The following is a 24823-nucleotide window of genomic DNA, read 5'->3' as shown; positions in this document are numbered from 1 at the left end:
TACCACTTTATTGGTTAGAGCATGCATATTGTTAGAGAAGAACATTGGGCCGCTAACTAAAGCCATGAATCATGGTGGAAGTTTCAGTTTTGGACATATATCCTCAATCTCATATGAGAACACTAATCGTTGCTACATGCTTATGCATTAAAGAGGAGTCCATTATCTGTTGTCCATGTTGTCCCGGTATGGATGTCTAAGTTGAGAATAATCAAAAGCGAGAAATCCAAAATGCGAGCTTTCTCCTTAGACCTTTGTACAGGCGGCATGGAGGTACCCCTTTGTGACACTTGGTTAAAACATGTGTATTGCGATGATCCGGTAGTCCAAACTAATTAGGACAAGGTGCGGGCACTATTAGTATACTGTGCATGAGGCTTGCAACTTGTAAGATATAATTTACATAACTCATATTGCTTTATTACTACCGTTGACAAAATTGTTTCATGTTTTCAAAACCAAAGCTCTAGCACAAATATAGCAATCGATGCTTTCCTCTTTGAAGGACCTTTCTTTTACTTTTATATTGAGTCAGTTCACCTATTTCTCTCCACCTCAAGAAGCAAACACTTGTGTGAACTGTGCATTGATTCCTCATACTTGCATATTGCACTTGTTATATTACTTTACATTGACACTATCCATGAGATATACATGTTATAAGTTGAAAGCAACCGCTGAAACTTAATCTTCCTTTGTGTTGCTTCAATACCTTTACTTTGATTTATTGCTTTATGAGTTAACTCTTATGCAAGACTTATTGATGCTTGTCTTGAAGTGCTATTCATGAAAAGTCTTTGCTTTATGATTCATTTGTTTACTCATGTCATTACCATTATTTTGATCGCTGCATTCATCACATATGCTTACAATAGTATGATCAAGGTTATGATGGCATGTCACTTCAGAAATTATCTTTGTTATCGTTTACCTGCTCGGGACGAGCAGAACTAAGCTTGGGGATGCTGATACGTCTCCGACGTATCGATAATTTCTTATGTTCCATGCTACATTATTGATGATATCTACATGTTTTATACACATTATATGTCGTATTTATGCATTTTCCGGCACTAACCTATTAACAAGATGCCGAAGAGCCGATTCTTTGTTTTCTGCTGTTTTTGGTTTCAGAAATCCTAGTAAAGAAATATTCTCGGAATTGGACGAAATCAACGCCCGGGGTCCTATTTTTGCACGAAGCTTCCAGAAGACCGAGGGATAGACGAAGTGGGGCCACGAGGTGGCCAGACACCAGGGCGGCGCGGCCCAGGCCCTGGCCGCGCCGGCCTATGGTGTGGGCCCCTCGTGACGCCCTTTGACCTGCCCTTCCGCCTACTTAAAGCCTCCGTCGCGAAACCCCCAGTACCGAGAGCCACGATACGGAAAACCTTACTGAGACGCCGCCGCCGCCAATCCCATCTTGGGGGATTCTGGAGATCACCTCCGGCACCCCTGGACTATGGGTCCATAGCAGTAGCTAGATGGTTGTCTTCTCCTCATGTGCTTCATTGTCGGATCTTGTGAGATGCCTAACATGATCAAGATCATCTATCTGTAATACTAGATGTTGTGTTTGTCGGAATCCGATGGATAGAGAATACTATGTTATGTTAATTATCAATCTATTACCTATGTGTTGTTTATGATCTTGCATGCTCTCCGTTATTAGTAGAGGCTCTGGCCAAGTTTTTACTCTTAACTCCAAGAGGGAGTATTTATGCTCGATAGTGGGTTCATGCCTCCATTAAATGCTGGGACGAGTGACGGAAAGTTCTAAGGTTGTGGATGTGCTTGTTGCCACTAGGGATAAATTGATGCTATGTCCGAGGATGTAGTTATTGATTACATTACGCACCATACTTAATGCAATTGTCACGTTGTTTTGCAACTTAATACTGGAAGGGGTTCGGATGATAATCTGAAGGTGGACTTTTTAGGCATAGATGCATGTTGGATAGCGGTCTATGTACTTTGTCGTAATGCCCAATTAAATCTCACAATACTTATCATATCATGTATGTGCATTGTTATGCCCTCTCTATTTGTCAATTGCCCGACTGTAATTTGTTCACCCAACATGCTTTTATCTTATGGGAGAGACACCTCTAGTGAGCTGTGGACCCCGGTCCTATTCTTTACATCGCATACAATCTATCGCAATTGTTCTTTACTTGTTTTCTCGCAAACAATCATCTTCCACACAATACGGTTAATCCTTTGTTACAACAAGCCGGTGAGATTGACAACCTCACTGTTTCGTTGGGGCAAAGTACTTTGGTTGTGTTGTGCGGGTTCCACGTTGGCACCGGAATCCCGGTGTTGCGCCGCACTACATCCCGCCGCCATCAACCTTCAACGTGCTTCTTGGCTCCTCCTGGTTCGATAAACCTTGGTTTCTTTCTGAGGGAAAACTTGCTACTGTCTGCATCACACCTTCCTCTTGGGGTTCCCAACGGACGTGTGTCAACTGCACGCATCAAGAAGTCGCATGGACCCAATCCAGCGGTAGGGGGTGGTCTCCTCCTCCTTGTTGACGCGGCTTAGATCTGTGGCAGAGCTCGTTCGCTCGCTGGCTATATGGTTGAGTAGTGCCCGGGTCTAGGGCGCCGATGCGTTCGATGTACTCTTGGACATATGCCAGGGAATGTCCCGACGCGCTTGAAAACTGCTCCCGGTTGGCCTAGTTTTTGCTCGGTGGCGGCACATCTCCGCCATCGTGTCCTGCCATGTCGAGCTCTCGTCGTCACGTCTCCCACGTCTCGTATCCAAAGCGCCCACAATGCCTCATTTTTTTCTCGATAAAGGATGCTTTATTACTTTGATAAGCAATTACATCCAGCCTCCGCATAACCGGGATGCACACAGCCGTTCAAGTGTCTGGAAGTCAAAGTATATAAAAACTAGGCGAAATACATATCGAAACGATGAATCATATAATGCCTAGGATGAGGGTGGGGCTGCAATCCATTGACTATGTTGCCACCCATGTAGGGAAAAAGTATCCCTCGTCGTAGCCTCCAACCGTGTACAGACCTCCGTAACTAGGTCTCGGTTCTCCATCCGCTGAAGAGGTAACCACGAACGGAGAATACCTGTACATCCGTAGATGACCTGCAACAAAGAACAATTTTTATCTTTAAAAATCTTGTCATTTCTACTTAGCCAAAGCACCCAGATAACTGCTAGCGCCCACAATGCATCGTATGGGCCGAGGACGTCAGACACTCTACTGAACCATCCCAGACACCAGATTTTCTTGGCTGATCTTAATCAATCGGAGAAAACAGTGATCAAGGGAGGAACGGTACCAAAGCATGATCATCCTAGATGGATTCCTTCCCCTGATGGAGTTGTAAAGGTGAATGTAGATGCAGCAGTTGCAAGGTGTAAAGATCACGGTGTGATCGCTGCAGTGGTGAGAAGGGCAAACGGCGAGTATCTAGGAGCGTCGACAGTACTTCACCAAGGCATATCTGATCCCGAGGTACTCGAGGTTTTGGTAGTCAGAGAAGGCACTAACCTGGCCTTGGATCTCTCAGTCCAAAGGATCAGGGTGGCTAGTGACTTGTTTATCGGTTGTGAAAGCGATGAAGGAGCAAAATCGGGGCAGATATAGTTACATCCTGCATGAAATAATGGCGTCCTCATCAGCGTTTAGTGAGTTTTATTTAGTTCATACGAATAGATGTTCGAATAATGAGCCTCATGTTTTGGCTCGCTCGATTCTGGGTTCTCCAGTAGGGAGGTATGCCTGGTTCGGCAATCCGCTTGAGGGCGTTTGTATTCCCCAACATTTGGTGATTTAATAAAGGAGGCGGATGCTTTGCTAAAAAAAAAGACACCAGATTTTCTATCTGGCGCCTCCAATAAGTTTGCTCTTAGATTCCGAAATAATTTTGCAAGGGGGCAGGCGTTGTAGTATTAGCTTTTGTATAGGGGTCAGATTTGTAAAAAGAGAAAAAAACTGGCGAGGTCGACGACTGCCCTTGTGGGTGGGCTGGCACAAGCACAATGATGAGTTGAGCGTGCAGAGTCGGCGTTCATAAGCTTGGATGGAGCTCGGGGCGCTACTGTGTTCTGCGTTGTGGGACGAGGAGGAACGAAGCAAGCAAGGGGTCACGGCGTCGCGAGGCGAGGTGCATTGGACCGGGTGACGCGGCTAAGAGCATCTTCTCGCCTTTTTTGTCCGACGCGGTCTAATACGGTATCCGGCGTTCCGAGTCCGTCTGCGCTACACAGGGGATGCTCCGAGCACGCCGGACACAACGAAATGAGGGGCGAGGAGGCGCGGGCTTGACGCGTCAGCGGCTCGGATGCTCAACCGCCGCCTACGTAGCGACGGTGCAGTTGCCGGGAAGCGGAACCGTCACATCGGCAACCGCGTCGACCGACGCGCCAACCGCCGAAATGGAGCGCAGACTCCTCGGAAGAGCAACCGCCGCTCTCTTCGACTTCTGCGCCGCCGTTCATCCGCGCTCAATAAGACCCGTACGTAGGCGCTTTTGGATCTTCAACCGGCCGCCATTCATCCAAGCTTCCATCCGATATCTCCAGCGACGATGAGCTACACCTCACAGCTTCCATCCGACACGTCCAGCGAGAGCAAGTCTGCTGGATTTCGCCATTGGAGGGACAGGAACCCGGACGCCCGGCAGCCGGCGATGATTCCTGCCGGCATTTGACAGCCAGGAGGAATGGCTGGGCGTGGAGGAGGACGCGGAGGAGGAAGGGTCAGAGGAGGCGGCGGTAGCCCGTGCGAAGGCGGAGGCGGACGTGAAAGCGAAGGCCAAGGCCAAGGAGCAGCCGGCGAGCACCGGCGACGACGAGAAGGACACTAGTTCCTCCGACGAATCGGCCGACACCGCCTCTTCGGAAGAGGTGACGAGCAGGAAGCACCACCGTGATGACGATGACAAGACGGGGCCATCATCAGAGTAATTTAATTATGTTTTTTCGAAGTTTTATATGTAATTTATTCATGTCGAACCGATTTAAATATTAGTAAAGAGTTTTCTTCTATCTATTTAAATTACTTTTAATGTTTGGGCCTGACGTTTGGAGACGTGACTGGGAAGCGACGTCCCCTAAACACGACACGAACAAAACACGTCCTCTAAACGCTCGATCCGGCGCGCTTTAGGGGGCGGTTTGGAGATGCGACTGGAGATCCTTTAATCATGAGATGAGCGTGCAGTCTCGTGGCCTCGACCGCTTTCCAGCTTCCTGGCTGAGATCGCACACTGGACGCCTTGTTTAGCTCCACTGTTCCTTCCTTCCGAGACTACACTCTGCTCGCTGTTCGGGAAAAGCCGTGCATGCTTAGGAAGCAATGCTGCTGAATTGCACGCTGACTTGATCGATGACTGGCAGTCGTGCGCGCGTCTCGCGTCTGGTCCCCGATTCAATCGAATGCGAGGGTAAGAAGATGGATGCAGTTCCACTCATCCTGTCCCCTTCAATTCAATTGTCCTGCAAAACGCCAACTTTTCCAGCACGTGTCTGTTCTAAACATCGGCATAACATGTCGTGTCTTTAACCATGTTTTAAAACGTTTGGAAAATTTCTACACGTAAATAAAAATAAATAAAAGTAACACAATAATTAGAATAGAAATATGATAATTCTTGCAACTCAAGTACTTCCTCGGATCCATATTACTTTATGCTAAAATGAATGTATCTACAACTAAAAAGTGTTTAGATACATATATATATTACTGTCAAGTAATATAAGTCGGAGAGAGTAGATTAAAGTTCAACAAGAACGAGACTCATGCGGTGGCTCCTTTGAGCGCCCACAGGTGCTCAACAGGATCATTTTGCTGCTATTGATGAACAACTTCGTCACGGATCTCCTGATGCATGGTGAGGAAATCGGCGAACTCCACAGGAAGGTGGTGATCAACACTGGCAAGATGGCCCTGGTTACCATATAGAGGATCATCCTTTTTCGGCGCTCACTTTCGTTGATTATGTTGTGCATGATCCCTTCTCTTACTATTCACTTTCGTTGTATGCATCACATCCCACATCTGCTCTTGAGACCAGATAAAAGTAGGGTACTGGACAATAGTAAAACGAGATTGGAACATGAACTATTTCTTACGCTACTCCTAGCGTGAAGCAAAGTGAGAAAGCGGCGACCAGATAATATGCTCGATTTCTGAATTGCTGAGAAACCGGGCACTTGGACAACATCTTTCTTCATGGCCAGCTCCTTATTCATTCTTAACCGGGGACGGAACTGCTTTCACCTACATGTTGGGTGATGTGAAAAATAATCAACATATAGCATGGCATGACCCTCTACCCTCTGCCTTTCATTGCTCCTCCTTCTCCCAAGCTTTGAACCTCCATGACTAGGAGTAGCATTGTTCATCTTCACTTGCAATTCTAGAAGACAAGCAAGGATTGCCAACTGTTCATCTTCATCGACGATGGTATTGGCCTCCTCTTCCAGGAAATGATGCATCACCGTCTCTTCGTCGCAAATCCATAGTCTATGAACTAAACACTGGGGAAATTAATTGACTGAACGCCGGTGAGAGCAAAAAATTTAAGAAGTTAAGCCTGCTAAGGAAGCCAGTTGAACACCTTAGGAAAGGTAATGGCGGGTCGAGAGGAGAAGCAAGAGGTGCATCTGTCGGGGGTTGGTATAGGTGTCAATTAACTATCGATGGCGAAAGGTGCAGCCGAGGCAGTGCACAATGGTAATGTCGATTTGGCGGGGATTGGAGAAGCCTCGAGTAGGGGAGAGGCGAGTTGGAGGGAAAATGGGGTGGATCACTGGCTAGTGGCACCCGCCTATTGTTTTCCTATGTGGCCTTGTCAACACCTTCTGTCCAACGCCACCAATCGGCCCTTCATGGGTTGGGGGCAGCCAGGAGACGCGGAACAAATTCATTTTTGATCCAAATTTGTGTTTGGAGTCACGGTTGGGCACCAATTTCTATTCAGAGGCTCCAATTGCCGTTTGAGGAGGCCTATAGGGATGCGGCCGAAGATGCTTTTACCGTAGTAGAACATTACATAATGATGCAATCGTAATTGTAGCAATCTGCAAATACAATGGAAAAAAGGAGACATAAATGAATGATGGTGTTCAAATCAGCCCCGCCAACCACGCATAGCACCCAGCCGATTGATCCGCACATCTGAAAAGAATACGCATGCATGCGTCTCGGGTGGTCCGGAGCCTCTCGTGGCCACGAGAGAAAGTATAACCTTTGGTGCTGTTCATGCAATATATTGCGCCGACCCACAACCATTGCAACGTTGCAGAGACTTTACCTTACAATGGTCAAGCGTGCAGCGGGTCCAACGTGTCCCTGCGAAAGATTACAAGCGAGCAGGACAAGAGGTGATTGGTAAAAAGCCTTTATTTTACAAGCAGAAAATAATAGAAATGGTGGTACAGGACATTGGCGGCGCGGTCCCGCGCGGTCCCGATCTGGCAAGTTGGGTAGTTTGGAGCATCTCTAGTTGTGTCCACAAAGTGTTCTCGAAAATACTTTGAGATGTGATAACCGTGTATAGCCGCGTCTCAAAGGATTTTTCGGTTTGACGTGGCCTAGTGTCGTGCCCGGTGCGCAGGGCTCCTTGCAGGTGTGCGGGGTGCAACGCGTGTCAGTGTGAGGAGTGTTGGGCCAGCGATGTCATTGACACGGTGACATAGGCATCCCAAATGGGCCTGCCAAAGATAGTACCCGGAGTTTAATGAAGGCCCACTACCCGAAGAATAAGAAGGTTCGAGAGCCCAAGATATATTAAGGAAAGTAGAATTGTAATAGGAAGTGTTGTTTGTAAATTTGGCGGGACGAGTTAGAAACCGTCCCGAACTCTGTAACTTGTACGAAACGAAACCCTCGGCTTCACCTCTTATATAAAGGGGGAGTCGAGGGACGAGAAGATCATCGAATCATTGTTCACAAACCCAAGTTTTCATAATCGTCGAGTACTTTTCGGCTGAAACCTTCGAGATCTACTTGCCCTCTACTTCTAACTAAACCCTAGCCTATAACCCGTAGGCATTGACAAGTTAATCCCTTGTCAATTGGCGCCGTCCTGTGGGAATTAGAGGCGTAAGGATCTGATCTCGATGGCACGTTCAAAGTCTTCGACATCGTCAACCGGAAGCAACACTATGGATCGAGGTAAACGGATCGCTGCTGGTCTTGTTGATTTTGTTCCTCACCCACCCTCCCGTTTGGATGCATATGCGTATCTGGCGGAGCCCTTGGAGATGACGTTCGGAAGGTTTCACTTTCGCGTCGAGAAGGAAGGATCGTATCGTGTCGAAATTCCGATTTCGTCGGGATCGTCGGCGGTCGATTCTAATTTTTCAAGCTATGCATTGTCAACTGAGTCAGAAGAAGAAACTTCGGCAACACGTTACGTCGGCATCGAGCAAGAGAGAAACTCGCAAAAATCTTCAGCGACACATCGTTTGAGTCATCTGCGGACTCATATATAAGCGGTGGCTCAAGCGATGTCGACAGTTACGACTTCATCGACAACTCTATCACAGTGGGCAAGGTCTTCATCAATCTCAACAATGATGTCACCAAATCCAATATAGATCGGAGTACAAAATATCATCAAATTTATGCTATCGACAATCAAGAGGAAACATCAGAGGCTTTCGACGATCTGGGTAATCCTTTTGTCGATCCCTCAGATCTAAGGAGAGGTATGGGCACTAAGTATGTTGGGCCCACGCCACGTGTCAGCGTTCAACTTCCACAAGCAGCTTGGGATAGAGCCGCAAAAGCTCTAGATGGTTCGGAGCCAATGACGACAACGGCCACGGCTCAAGAACTGCAAGCTTATCAATATAGGCTCGCACGAGCTGCTAGAGAAATAGAAAAACAGACAGCTGAGTTGAACAGGAGAAAGGAGGCAGCTTCTGCATCCAGCAGGAGAAGGGCAAATCTAAGTGGACAATCTAGAATTTCGGGTGATACCACAGAGAGGCTCGGAACAGAGGAAGATCAAGGTTACAACACATACCCGAGGCAGAAAGAGAGCACTTGATTCAAAACCTCGACATGTCCTTTATGTCAATAGACACAAGAGGAAATATTATTCCTAAGACACCAGAAGCTGTGTATATGGCGACACAGGCTTACATCCTCGCATCTAGGCCACCCCCAGGAGATCCAAGGGAAACATTATATAATATGGCGTTAGCAGGGGTTGGAGCTATGGGAACAGCGTTTGTATCAACGCCTCCCGAAGGAGCGGCAAGGCAAAATAGTCCACGACCCGCAGCAGCAACGGCGGCAGCTCCTGAAGGACCAAGCGGAGCAAGAGACACAGGAGCACAAGCAAGGATTGATAGAGCAAGGCAAAGCAGAAGGGATCATCGGCAATCCCCAGAGTTTAATGACGAGGATATGTACGGCCTGCCGTGCTTTACAAGAAGAGTACGAAAAACTCGAGTACCTTCGGGATTTAAGTTGCCTGATCACTTCAAAAAATTCGACGGCCTGCAAGATCCAGAGGATTGGCTAATTGACTACCTAGAGACGGTGAAGCTAACTGGAGGAACCAGGGCAACAGCCATGCAAAGTATTCAAGTGCACCTAAGTGGAGCCGCACGATCTTGGATCAAAAAACTTCCGCCAGGATCTATCGACAGCTGGGAAAGTTTCGAGGACGTATTCGTCAAAAACTTCAGGTCCACATGCAAAAAACCTGCGTCGTTAGAAGAGCTGAGAGCGTGTCGACAAAAACCAGATGAGTCAATGAGAAAATACATCCAAAGGTGGAATATCATAAAAAACTCGGCAGAGAATATATCTGACGAGAGAGCAATAGATGCGTTTGTCGCAGGAATTAGGCGTGGAGATTTCGTCGAGGACTTGGGAAGGACCAATCCAAAGACAGTATCGGCATTGATGGAAATAGCAAATAGATGGGCAGACGGAGAAGACGCTGTCCACAATAAACGACACAGGTCGCCAGAGGAGGACCGTGGTCGCAATTATCAATCGAGGCGACGATTTCCTCGGCAGTATTCGAACTATGACGCCCCAGGGCAAATTTCGGCAGGATTTCGAACAAACACAGGAGGAAACAATAGAGATGATTATCAGAGAAGCAACGAGCAGCGAAGCGATAATAGGGACGACTCCCGCAACAGACAAAATAGTGGGCCAAGGTTTCCAAGACCTTTCGTATCACCCGAAGAAATGCTGAACGGACCGTGCCAGATGCACTTCTTCCTCGACAGCAACGGGAAAAGGCAGTCAGGGCATCTGCAGAAAGATTGTCGAAATTTCAGGCAATGTTCAGATGGGCAGAAAACGCTCACGCTCGAGCAGCACAGAGAAACCCTCGGGAGCCTAGGAGCGAAGTTCATCTACCGCCACCTCCCGCGATCACAAACGACAATCGGCATCAGCTCAGAATAGCGGCAGCACCTCCACCACCACCTTATGTCGATCCTAACTCAAACGGAGCGGTGTCGATGATTCAGAAAGGAAGGCCGTCCAACAGAACTCAAAAAGTAATCTCGAGACGAGTGTTCATGGCGGAGAAAATGCCTCCACCAACGGTTGAGTACCTCAATTGGTCCGGGCAAGACATCGGCTTCACCATAGCGGATCATCCGCAGCAAGTTCCTCGACCGGGGCAGTCAGCACTTATCCTGCCAGCGGTTATTGCGGGATTCGATGTTTCTCGAGTATTCATAGATGGCGGCAGCAGCTTAAACCTTATGTATGCAGATACATTGAGGAAGATGAACATATCCCTGGCAAACTTGAAGCCAACAGACACAAGGTTCCACGGCATCACACCAGAGAAACCAAGTTACCCATTGGGGAAGATCAACCTTGACGTTCCATTTGGAACCCGAGAAAATTATAGAATCGAGAAACTGGAGTTTGAAGTCGTGGATTTTCCATCGCAGTACCACGCTTTGTTGGGACGACCAGCATATGCTAGATTTATGGCAGTACCACACTATACATATCTATTGTGGAGATTGCCTGGACCCAAGGGGCCAATCACGATCAAGGGAGCTTCGCCTTAGCGGATAAATGCGACAAGGATTTCCATCGTTTATCAGAAACTTTCGGGATGCAAGCTGAGTATTTGGCATCAAAGAGTATGACTGACTACGACGTACTGCCAGACGTCGGAAGGCCAAATAAAGAATCAACTTTCAATACAGAGAAAAATTCTAAGGAGGTACAGATTCACCCGACAGACCCGAAAAAGACGACATCCATTGCAAACAACATGGATATCGCATAGGAAAGCGCGCTCGTCGAGTTCCTCCGTGAGAACTGGGAAATCTTCGCATGGTGCCCAGCTGACATGCCAGGCGTACCCAGGGAACTTGCCGAGCACCACCTAAATCTGGATCCATCAGCGAGACCAATCAAACAACCTTTGCGGCGTTTTTCGGAACCGAACCGCAAAGCTATGCTGTCAGAAATCAATCGACTACAAGAAGCTGGTTTTATCAAAGAGATATTCACAGAAGCCACATGGGTAGCAAATCCCGTGATGGTGCCGAAGAAAAACACTAAGGTCCTTCGCATGTGCGTCGACTTTACGTGTCTCAATAAACATTGTCCAAAGGATCACTTCCCCCTCCCGAGGATCGATCAAATTATCGACTCCACGGCTGGATGTGAACGTCTTTCCTTCCTGGACGCATATTCTGGTTATAACCAGATCAGGCTGAAAGAAGAAGATGAAGTAAAGACCGCGTTTATCACACCTTACGGCGTGTTTTGCTATTGAACAATGCCCTTTGGTCTGAAAAATGCGGGAGCAACATACCAGAGGATGATGCAGAAGTGTTTGGCGACACAGATTGGAAAAAATGTGCAAGTATACATCGACGATGTCATCATAACATCAAAAAAGGGGACAACACTGATCGAGGATCTTAAGGAAACTTTCGACAACCTCAACAAATTTTGTCTGAAGTTGAACCCAACAAAGTGTTCCTTTGGCGTCCCAGCAGGAGAACTCCTGGGATTTCTAGTCTCAGCAAGAGGGATTGAAGCAAATCCCGATAAAATACAAGCTATCGTAACAATGAGAAAGCCAACAAAGTTGAAAGAGATACAACAGTTAACTGGGCGAGTCGCAGCTTTGAGCAGATTCGTCGCCAGGCTGGGAGAAAAAGCGTTACCATTTTACGCCCTGATAAAACAAGGAGACAAATTCCAGTGGAACGAGGAAGCTGACAGAGCCTTCGAGGATTTGAAGCGCAAAATCTCGACACCACCAATTTTTGTGGCGCCAAGGGACAAGGAACCTCTCCTGCTATATATCGCAGCCACACCCCAAGTGGTAAGCACGGTGCTAGTTGTCGAAAGAGAAGAAGAAGGAAAACTCCACGGAGTACAGAGGCCAGTATACTTTGTCAGTGAAGTTTTATCGCCATCAAAACAAATGTACCCTCAGTACCAAAAGCTAGCATATGGAGTATTCACAACAGCACGAAAATTGCGCCACTATTTTTCGGCACACCCGATCATAGTGGTCAATGAGGCTCCTTTGTCAAACATACTCGAACAACCCGGAAGCTACGGGTCGTGTCTCCCTTTGGGGAATAGAACTTTCTCCTCGGGACATCACGTATGAAAAAGAAAAGCAATCAAGTCGCAAGTTCTTCCGGACTTCATCGCGAGTGGATGGAGCTGCAAAACACGGGACCCCAGACCTGTCGAGAACCTGGACCATGAATTTTGACGGGTCCAAAAGAGTAGAAGGAGCTGGAGCAGGAGTAATACTCATATCACCTGAAGGCGACAAATTGAAGTATATCCTTCGGATGACGTTCCCTAACGCGTCTAATAATGAAGCAGAATACGAAGCCCTCATACATGGGATGAAGATGGCGAAGGCATGCGGCGCAACTCGACTAAAAATCTTTGGTGACTCGCAATTAGTGGCCCAGCAAGTTATGAATCAATATGATGCAGTCAATGATAGCATGGTCGCATACAAGGAGGTGTACAATGAACTCGAGAAGCTATTTGATGGATGCGAAGTAAACCACATCAGTAGGTTGAGCAACGATGAAGCCGACGTCCTCGCAAACATCGGGTCACAGTGCCTCCCAGTCCCGCCAGGAGTGTTTTGGGAAGAAATATCGGAGAGGTCTACAAAACAAAGAAAGGTGCAGAAAAAAGAAAAAACTTCGACACCCCCCGCAGAAACCACGGAGGATGAAGATGAAACAGAGCTTGTGATGATGGTACAGGTTCCTTGGATGCAAGCATATGTGTCATACATCCTTAGGAAAGAAATACCCGACGATCCAGTCGAAGCTAGGCGAGTAATTCGACGGTCTAAAGCTTTCACGGTGGTCAAAGGAGAACTGTACAAACGAAGTATTTCAGGTGTTCTGCAAAGGTGTGTAACACCCGAAGAAGGAAGAGTAATTCTGAAGGATGTGCACGAAGAAATATGCGGCCATCACGCAAGTAGTCGAGCCATTGCAGCCAAGGTTTTTCGGGCAGGATTCTACTGGTTGACAGCAATCGAGGACGCCAAAGAAATAGTAAGGACTTGCGATGCGTGTCAAAGGTTCGCCGCAAAACCTCACTCTCCAGCGACGAGAACTAGCACCAATACCTTTGTCGTGGCCCTTTGCACAATGGGGACTCGATATGGTGGGCAAGTTACACAAATCATGGCCAGGAGGAAAGGAGTATATGCTAGTAGCTGTCGACAAATTTACAAAGTGGATAGAAGCAAAGCCGATAAATTCGCCAGATGGAGCATCCACAGTAAAATTCATAAAAGGCCTCGTCTTCAGATTTGGAGTACCTCATAGCATCGTTACGGACAATGGCAATAACTTTACATCCAACGAATTCAAAGATCACTGCAAAGAAGTAGGTATCAAGCTGCACTTTGCGTCAGTTGCACATCCTCAAACCAACGGGCAGGTCGAGAAGGCCAATGGCATTATCTGCAATGGCATCAAGAAACGTCTGTTGGGACCGCTAGAAAAAGCTCGACATACCTGGCCTGAAGAACTACCAAGTGTGTTGTGGAGCATCCGAACAACACCAAATACAGCGACACAAGAAACACCGTTTTTTCTGGTCCATGGCGCGGAGGCAGTACTTCCAATAGAAATAGAGCATGACTCCCCTAGAGTCACAGCATATGATGAAGAAGCTTCAAGGACAGCATTGGAAGACGATGTAGACGCACTCGACGAAGCTCGAGACGAAGTATTATCAAGGGTCACCAAATATCAACAGGACTTGAAGAATTACCACCGTCGACGTTTACGGCCAAGATCTTTTCAAGTGGGGGACTTAGTTCTTCGGCTCACGCAAAAAAGTCATGAAAAACTCGAGTCACCATGGCTTGGTCCCTATATCGTCACAGAAGTAATTGGAGGAGGAGCATACAGGATAAAGGACAAGAAGACGAGGGGTGGAGGAGCAAAACCCCTGGAACGTGGCGCAACTCGGGCGGTTCTACGCCTAGAGCTAAAATATAGTCCCTGTAAAACTTCAATGTACCGAAACGCCCACGAGTTTTCAGACGCACTCTTTTCCTTTTTCGGGGCACCGAGTGGGGCCGGGAAAGGTTTTTAATGAGGCGGGCTCGTGGTGCTGCAATATAATAAAGATAGTGGAGATATATTTCTTATTTTTCGACACGCTCGGGGGTTCAACGCCTAAGTCTCAAAATACATACAATATAGATTCACTGAAATATTTCGCCTTGGTACATTAATACCTCGCCAAATATAAAAATCGGAAGACAGCAATCATAAATATAGCGTCCTCGTCAAAATCTTAAGCGCTTTGGTCTAAGAACCTCGCAATAAAAATATAGTTCCTCGCACAGAGTAAAGCCTCGCCTTGGTACTCAAATACCTCGTGAGTCAATAAAAGAACGAAATAGTACTAAATAAAGAAGCTCGGGGGCTGATACTTGCCAAAGATTACATAATTTTGCCTTGGTTTACAAACCTCGCACTATATAAATACAGCAAACAGTCACCGAAAATACCCGGGGGCTAGACAAATATAGAAATATGATGTTCACTTCACAATATAATCGCAATCACAATTTACAAGAAAGAATCAGTTACCAAAGGAAAAATTAGTCATGGTTCAATATATCGTCAAGGGTAATCCTGTCTTCTTCGGGAGCAGCACCAAGAAAATCAGCATAGTGTCCATCTACAAAAAAGTCGGCATCCATACGCAGAAGATCCTCAATCATTTCCTCAGCTATGGGCGAAACCTTCGTGTTAATACGCTCGACACCAACTCTTCGGCGCCGCACCTTCTCGTGAACTTTCGCAACAACTTGAGTCAGATCAAGTTTCGAATGGCAGATCTGAAGCATGATAAGAGCAAATCTGGCGCCTGCTACCAGTTGAGCTTTGACAAAGTCATGGATCTTGTGGGCATCCTTAAACTTTTCCATTAGCTCGAAAAGATTCTTTGGTTGAACGTTTCGAGGAAACATAGAATTATAAACCATAGACAAGGTCTTTGTACAGAAGTCAAGGAAGTCGTGAGTTTGGGAGGCGCGATCTTGAAACCTGACAATTTGGCGGGTCCTCTCTGGGGTAGCCCAGAACAAAGAACCATGGTCAAGAGAAAGGTTAACAAGGAGGTTTGTCCTAGTATTTACCCTCTCTTCTTCAGCAGCAGCATCAATAACCGAGCCTATTCAACACCAAGGCAAAAGAAATTGGAAGAAAGGCACGGCAAAATAGAGAGAAGGTATCTTCAGATCGCAAAAACGTACCTAACATATTTGTGCTAGCTTCCAGCATTAGCTCAAGCATACTATTTTCTCGGGTTGTGGCTCCCTTTGCTTCTAATACAGCAGCGTCCCTAGCAGCCATAGCTTCTTGGGCTTGTTGAAGAGCAAGTTGTTCTCGTTCAGATGCTTTCCGAGACTGTTCCATCATAGCCAAAGTTTGTTTCTTCATAGATTGAAGTTGTTGTCGAAGTTCTTGCAAATCTTCCGACAAATGTCCGCTTGATGAACTCTCGAGGAGATTATGGTCGACTAGTACTTTCTTCGAGAAGGAAGATGCAGGTGAAGCAACGACGAGAACAAGGAGGGGTCGAGTAATTATCAAATATTAAGCTGGAAAAGAAAGGCCCAGGATCAATGAAAAGCACGAAGGGCAATTTCATTACTTGCTAGAAAATTTACACAGACATTACAAAAGAAAGTTCTCCAGGGGGACTAAGAGGGTAATTGTCGCCAAGACTAAAATGGCGACAAGAACAAAAGAAACAGAAAAAGAAACAAGGAGGCATGCAACTAGACCTCCGGCTTCGACGAGCTAGGAGTCGAAGATGGCTTGATCCCGAGATATGCCAGGATCTTCTTCGTGTTGGGCTTGGCCGCTTTAATCAATGACTTCCATCTTGACTGTTCTATTTGATCGGTGTCGCCAACCTTCATCCAGTCAAGAGTCTGTTCGCTGTCAGCAACCAGAGCAACAGTATTTTCGACAGCCACCTTCATATTTTCATGACGCATCTTCAGTCCAAGGTCTTCCGATGAATTGAAAAGCTTGGCAACGGCAAGGAAAGTCGAAGGTTCCTCTTTCTTCGGGAAGAAGTAGGGGAACAACGCCGACAAACCTGCACTGGCATTGGCCACGCCTTCACGAATTCCGCGCCCATGAAACTCCAGAAGAGAAAGTGCGTCAAGGAGGGGATCATCGACAGGATTATCCAGATCAAAATCCTGGTTTGTTTGAGCTGCCACATGAAACAAAAACATTAGTCACAAACCAAGAAACAGGAAGTACAATAAAACAGAAAGGATCGATAATATTACTCAGAGTACGTCGACTTTGCGACTTCAGACGTTTGAGGATCCCTTCCTCACGAGCAGCTTGTGCAGTTTTTTGCTCGTCTAAGGCAGATTCAGCATCCTTGAGCCTTTTCTGCAGTTTCTCGACACTAGCAGCCTTTGCTTTGGCATCATCAGCCTCAGCTTTAGCTTCGCTAGCGACAAGTTCGGCTTTCTTGCGAGCCCCCTCACTTTGCTCCAGTTTTTGAGCAAGTACGTCGGCACGCTTGTTAGCCTCTGCAAGTTTCTCTATCAAGATAAAAAAGGGGGAAAGAAAGATCAAAAAATTGCGGCAAACAAAAAGGAGCAAAATTCAGGAAGAACAGTAAATATAAAAGTTATTACCTTCGGCTCTGCTGGCATACTCGCGGTACCCAATAAATTGGGACCCAATGCGGATAAGATCTTTGATCATAGGCTGTCGAAGAAGAAGAACGAAGAGGAAAACATCGGCATTAAAAAAAAAAGTAAGGGTTTACAAAAGCAAAATAGAAGAAATATAGACATCGACAAACTTACATCATCCAAGAGCTGCGACGAAGAGCTGCTCAATTGAGGAGGAGGCTCAACAATCATTTCAACCCTTGCCCTTTTTGGCGAAGGGACAAGGGGGCTCGAAGGAGGAGTAGATGTATCAACATTTTGTTGAGGAGGCGACGATTCTTCTCCTTCAACGGGCTTTTCCGAAATAACTAAAGTATGTGACGTGCTCGTCCGAGGAGCTACGTCACGAGTTGGTACTTCTTCCTCGTCATCACTGCAAGTAAGGATCAATAGTATAAAAAGCAGAGACAAGAAAAGAAAACTTCGACTACAGAAAAAAGATAACCAAGGTAACTTACGAGCTGACGAGGGATGCAACATAAGGATCATAAGTCGCCTTCGGATGAGAAGGAACAACTTCTTCGGCTTTGGATGTGCCGGAATCTTCGACATTGTTCCTCTTCCTTTTCTTTTGAGGAGAAACAGCGGGAGGAGGAGATTGGACTGACGCAGTGTCTTCGGAAGATCCCGCAGATTTTCGAGAATCCACAGGATCATTCACAAAGGATGGAGCTTCTTGATTATCGTCAGTAATAATGCCCATTTCCTCGACTTCTCCATCCTCAGGAAGAGGAGGAAGGGAAGCCATAGTAGGATGATCCTGCAGGAAAATAATGGCAAAGGAAAAAATAGCGGAATATCAACACAATGAGATGCAGAGAAAATTCAGAACAAAATAAAAACTCGAGAAGGCAAAATACCTCGGGGAGTGGATTAGTGGAACTGTATGGCTCCATGCGACAAGAGGAAGGAATAGGATCCTTCTTGCTCAGCGAGGTGATTCTTCGAATAAGCTTCTCCAAGTCCTTCACAGAAAGATCATTGGAGAGCCTATTGGCGTCATTGACACCAGAATACGTCCAAAGGGGATTTTTGCGAGCTCGAAGAGGCTGCACTCTAATCCTAAGAAAATAGGCGAGTGATTTGGACACCGAGATAACTCTTTGCCTCGAGTATTTTGGAGCTGATGAATTCGAGACATAAGAGCTTCTGTCGCCTTCTTCTCTTCTTCGGAAGCTTCAGCGTCCCAGGAGTAGCGGCGTTGGATTTTTGCGTGTCCGTCGAAAGGAGCTATGTTATGTTCCACGGAATTGGCACTTTCTTCGTGTATATAGAGCCACCTTTTGCGCCAGCCTTGGACGGAGTCAGGAAACTTGACGTCGAAATAATCGACATCGGTTCGGACACAGATAACTACACCACCTATGTTGTAGGTGGCGTTGTGAGCGCCATTGCGGCGAAGACAGAAAATGCGCTTCCAAAGAGCCCAATTAGGAGCAACTCCAAGAAAGCATTCGCAAAGCGTGATAAAAATAGAAATGTGGAGGATGGAATTGGGGGTCAGCTGGTGCAGCTGAATCCCATAAACAAAGAGAAGACCGCGGAGGAAATCGTGGATTGGAGTAGAAAGGCCGCGAATGAGATGGTCAACAAAACTAACCCGGTACTCCATTGGAGGATTGGGGTAGCTTTCTTCACTGGGAAAGCGGATGGCGTCTTCCTTCTTCATCAAGCCGAGCTTCTTCAGCACATTGACATCTTGGTTGGAGATTTTGGATCTCTCCCACTCAAGATCCTCAACGGCCATCTTGGATTCCGGAGTGCTGTGGCGGGTGAGTCGCGTACGCGGTGGCATCAACAGCACTGGAGAAGTAGTGTTCGTGCGTGCGGAAGATCAGAAAGAGTTGGGCGCAGGGGAGTTTTTGCAGAGAGGAGCATATGTGCGGCGCAAGCGAGGGAGTAGACCGAGGTTGAAGAAAGGTTTATATAGGCTTCGGAGAAGTAATCAACCGTTGGATGAAGAGATCGTGCGGTGAAAAGGATCTAGTAGATAAGAAGGGTAAAAAGGTATTTTCACTAAGATGGAACGGAACAGGCATTACTGTATGTGCGCCAGGAAAAGCGGAGGACGTGTGTCCCCCACTTGCACGACGTGTCAACGTGGTAGGAATAATGGACCCACAAGGCAGAGAAATCTCGGCTATTCAGGGAATTGAAGAAAAATTGACAAAGGATAATATGTCGACAAGGAAAATAAAAGGAGAATGATGACAGAAGGAGTTATTTCAATACTTCGGCAGCCTTTGGTCAGAAACAAGTTTTTGCCCAAATGCTCGGGGGCTACTTTGATCAAAGTAAAAATTTCGACTATGGTAAATATAGAAATTGTAGAGCCTACAACCAAGCACAAGTTCTTGGCTGTAGCCTCGGGGGCTACTCCCATCGGGAGCGCTGTTCGCGCGCCCGAGAGAAAAAAAAAAGAGAGAGAGAGAGAAAGAAGGAGAAAGAAGAAGAGAAAGAATATCAGATGCAATGACAATATAGCGACAAGATGGACTAAAGTGTTGAGCCTACAACCAAGCACAAGTTCTTGGCTGTAGCCTCGGGGGCTACTCCCATCGGGAACGTTGTTCGCGTGCCCGATGAAATTTAAGGAAGAAGAAATAAAGATAGAAAGGCAAGAGAGTATATTTCGAGTTATAATTAACTCTACATATACTCCCATCGGGAGAATAATACAAGTCATATTTGACTCGATAAAATATGCCATTCCAACAGCCGGAAAAGCACTCGACAATATATTCTCGTAACGCCAAAGTTGCGATCAATTTCTGAATGCCGCAAATTTGCGAAGGTAAGATCCCGGATCCATTCTCGCCGGGTGTGGCATCGCCGAAGACTGCGCTCCGCTACTTTTATCCGTATCAACAGATACGAAGAAAAATCCTAACGGACGCGTTAGGTACCCGATAAATTTAACTCGGGACTCGACGGAATGGTAAGACCTTAAGCGGCACTCCGTCGGAGTTTACACCAGTATCCCGAGATCATGTCCAGGGACGTGATCTTGAAGTAGGTTTTTGCGGATTGCCACTAGAGCAGCTTAACTAGTACCCGATCCGTCGGATGAACTAGCGCCAACTACCGGAATCCCCGTACAATATAGAAATTTATATGAAGAAATATAGAACAGTTTAAAGTTGTCAAATAAAAATAAACAGTGGAGATTTTCCTTGATTCTACGATTCAAGCAAAATCTCGGGGGCTACTGACATAGGCATCCCAAATGGGCCTGCCAAAGATAGTACCCGGGATTTAATGAAGGCCCACTACCCGAAGAATAAGAAGGTTCGAGAGCCCAAGATATATTAAGGAAAGTAGAATTGTAATAGGAAGTGTTGTTTGTAAATTTGGCGGGACGAGTTAGAAACCGTCCCGGACTCTGTAACTTGTACGAAACGAAACCCTCGGCTCCACCTCTTATATAAAGGGGGAGTCGAGGGACGAGAAGATCATCGAATCATTGTTCACAAACCCAAGTTTTCATAATCGTCGAGTACTTTTCGGCTGAAACCTTCGAGATCTACTTGCCCTCTACTTCTAACTAAACCCTAGCCTATAACCCGTAGGCATTGACAAGTTAATCCCTTGTCACACGGGGTGGGGTCGCGGTCCTATCAGAGGCCGGGGTAGGGGTCGTAGCCATGGTTGTGGTCGATCACCCACGCCGATGGAGGTGGACACCAATGCCTTTGCAAATCTTTCCGACTTCGAGTTCTTCATCTCCATCTATGAAAACCCATTGAGCAAAAAGGTATGTAGATCGTTCTCCCATGATAAATGCAAACCTCATCTCTGATCTGTTTCGGTCGCTCCCCGTAGAGACTCCAAAGAACTTCACGCAATTTCTTGATAGCTAGGAGCATGCCGAGGTGAAGCTGTGGTTAGCCGGCGACGGTCTTTGCATGTGGCCCGTGGAGGTCATGTTCGACATGCAATGCCAGATGTACCTCAACAACAACTGGAAGCAGTTCGTCCGCGTGCAGAACATAGAGATCGGCTACTTCGTAAACTTCGTATATGATGGTGGCAATGGTGTGCTCACCCTGAAGGTGTTCGACGACATGATGTGCGAGGCACGCCTATAGTGACGATTAATGCAGCGAAGCCTCTAGTTTAGGTTTCTATTGGTCGCTATGTTTACTACTTTTCTAGTATGTAAAAAAGCAAGTATCACTAGTTTTATTTAATTTTTGTTGCGAAAAATATGTTTGGTGACATGTTTAAAAAGCGGCACGAAGCAGCGGCAGCCCCCAAATGACCGATCCGGCGCTTCAGGCGTCGCCGTTCGAGCGACGTGACTGTAGATGCTCTTACGTCGACAATATACTTGGTTGCGCCTTGACACCGCCCATGTATGATGTGGTGCACCTGAACATAACTACCGCTTTGTCTTTGTTTGGTAATAGAGATTTTGCAAGATTTGTGGACATAGTTTTCACAGGGGGTTGGTGAAACCTCTACCTTCGCTCAATTCTCTAAAATCTCTATAAACTTCTAATCCCCAATTTAAAGTAAAAATTTAAGGCCTGACCTTAACTGGTTATATCTGGCAATGGACTTGTTGAATGTATTGTTTTGAGACATGAGGACTTTCTTCAGGGTTGGGCGACGACGGTGTTTGTTCACTGTTTATTTCTTAGAGACACCGCTTTTGAAGAACTTTGATTTCAGGTGTTGTCATGGTGGTGTTTGTGCTGCTAAAGGACTGGAACACTATAGCGAAACTTTTACTTTTTTAGCTTATTCTTCAATTTTTGGTTGTGTGCATCCGTACTATCAATAGGGTTTTGCATTGTTGCAGACGATGGTTGCAGTCACTATCTTCGTGAATTGATATATTCTTTTTTATCGAAAAGAAAGATAGCGGTAGTGTATTAGGTAAGAGTATTAGGAAAAATATACTAAGTTTTAGAAAAATGTAAGGATTAAACAAACCCAATATTGAATTTGAACATGTTTATATAGCAATAAAATAGGGATATAGGATTTTGCACGATAATACCCACAAATCCATGGAAATACATTAGTAGCAAACAAGTTCTAAACTAGTTTTACAATAAACTTGGCATTCCGCTGTGGCTTTAGATATAAGCCGTGCTACTCGATGATTTTTGTCAACGTATGTCTGAATCTCGGTGACTTGTAATGTACTGTAATTTCCAGCTCTGTAGGTGACAGAACCATTTCCGACAGCAAACCTCCTTTTCCAATGGAAAAAGGCAGGCGATTCCATGTATACTTTGTACTCTAACGTGCGGCGGTCTCACTGTATGTGTATGATTGAATAGATGGTTACTGCTCGTCGTCTACTGAAGCCGGCCTTGACCACTTGCTGAAGGCCGAAGAAAATCCAAACTTGAAACCATCCAAGCTCTATACCTGCCATGCAAATGGTCGGTTTACCAGCGAATCAGAGATTTGAGATGCCAGGAAGCAGACAAAAGTCATTCAACTAACCCATCGAATCCAAAGCTTAAAAGAAGTATCAGTCAGTGTGCTTCCAGCTCCTACTTAATTACAGAAGACACCCACGGGAAGGCCTTACACTAGTGGACAGCAATCACAGTATTCTACATTAAAAAAAAAGCAATCATAGTATTTTAGTGTTGCTACTCACAAAGCCTTTCTGTAAACAGTGTCAGTAGATGTGTCCAAGACTGGTGCTTGACATGCCTGTTCCATTTATAAACGTGTAGGACTCCATCGATTGGACAACATGGAGTGTGCTTTTTCAAACCGCTTTCTTGTCACTAGCAAAGAAAGGCTCGGCGGCACGCCGTGCCGGATGGTGGGAATAATCTTGTTAATTTTTGTACTTGATGAGAATTTTTTGAGCTTGTAGTGGTGTTGATGTTTTTACTATGGGGGGTAGATGGTTTGGCAGAGTGGCTGTCGTTGGGTTCCACGCCCGTGGTGTTACAGAGACAGTTTAAGAGTCAGTTTTGGCATTCTTTTTGTAAGATAGATATGTATTGAACGGAAGGGAAGCTATTTTCAGATAGTTGGTCTAGGTAGTAGATGTTTATATTGGATTACATTGTGAATTAGATTGAGCCAGCTATTCAATTTCGAGAAGATACAGATGCGCCTAGTTGACGTGATGCTTGCCCATTAGACATTGGTGCCGGTACATATCCACATAGTAGATATGACCGCATCACGCATCGCATAATAAATGCATTGGCTAGCAAATTTAATCCACACTGCTGCTAGCATATATAGCTGACAGTATCGTAAGATATATAGCTAGGATAGCTCCCTTCAGTGGTAGGTAGCGTATAGGAGATGGATTGGCCTCCGTCGCTGATAATCTCCTTCTTTGGTGCTGGAAGGGAAAGAAGAAAAGCACAAAATACACAATCGATTAGACAAAAGCACAAAATACACAATCGATTAGGCAGTGGATTAAGTGGCACATCTTGATTAGCTGGTAAGTTGGAAGGCAAAAGTGCACCAGAGCCAGCCAAACCATGCGCTGAAGAATGAAAATAAAACCAAAGAAGCGAAACACGTCATACACAACAGGGTGTACCAACTAAAGAGGCAGATGCAACCCAATCAGGGTCTGATGGATACGGTAGCGGCAAAGGAGCCGAAAAACTCCGTCTCTGCATAAGGAATCATCATCATCCCCAGTGAAGGCCAACCAGTGGCCGAACCATACCCGTCAGTCAAAGACAAAGATGCAAGAACACTTCTGACCCCGATGCAAATATGAAAAAAGTATAGAAAATGAATGAAGTCATAAACAAATTAGGAGGCCACGAAAATAAGAGTAATGCACAGAAATTAGATAAACAACAAAGACCATGAAAAGAACTCAGTTCACCAAAAATATTGAGGTGCATAATCACCGGCAGGAGAGCCACCGATCTTGTCGAACCTACCATGCCCTGCTCCTGCGGAAGCACAAAAGAAAGTTAGATAAGAAAAGTACACACATTCACTATCTGCAGCAGGAAAGAAAAAACAATGGGAACTCTATGAAATTGAGATCAGGTAATATACTAAAATGGTAGCATATTACCTACTTTGAATTCTCAGATATGATAATGGACAATGTTGGCTTAAACATTCGTTCGACGTCATGTGGGATGTCTGGTGGAGTCAATCTGAATCAAAAGGAAATAGAGCAACAACGTCTGGTATATTAGAGCAACAACAGCCAACCTGAAGTAAGAAAGTGCAGAGCACCAACGTCACTTCCATCAGGCCAAGACACGATGTACACTCGGTGCTTACCTGAGCTGGCAAGTCGACTTTCCTCCCTAGGATAGAATGCTAGGCCTTACGTATATACTCTGATTTGTCCTATAAGCAACGTTTAGGAACAAATTAGCACTATGTAGGTCACACGGACCAGCTATAGATAGGAAAAGTGTTCAGTACCTCAGTCTCCATGCTAGAGGTAAAGCCGTAATCGGCAATCTCAGAGAAACAATGCAAAAGAATTGCTGAGATAGTCGTGGGATTCTGTTGTGTGTGAATAATGTTTTGACCAATGCTTAGGCGTGGGTGATTCCATTTATTTAAAACTCATTTGTCGCATCATTTCTGTTTTTTATGATAACTGAATACTACTATTCTTTCTATATATGATCATTGAGTTG

The sequence above is a fragment of the Lolium rigidum genome, chromosome 1, assembly GCF_022539505.1.
Source record: "Lolium rigidum isolate FL_2022 chromosome 1, APGP_CSIRO_Lrig_0.1, whole genome shotgun sequence".
NCBI classification, from domain to species: Eukaryota; Viridiplantae; Streptophyta; class Magnoliopsida; order Poales; family Poaceae; genus Lolium; species Lolium rigidum.
This window is presented reverse-complemented; position numbering follows the sequence as displayed.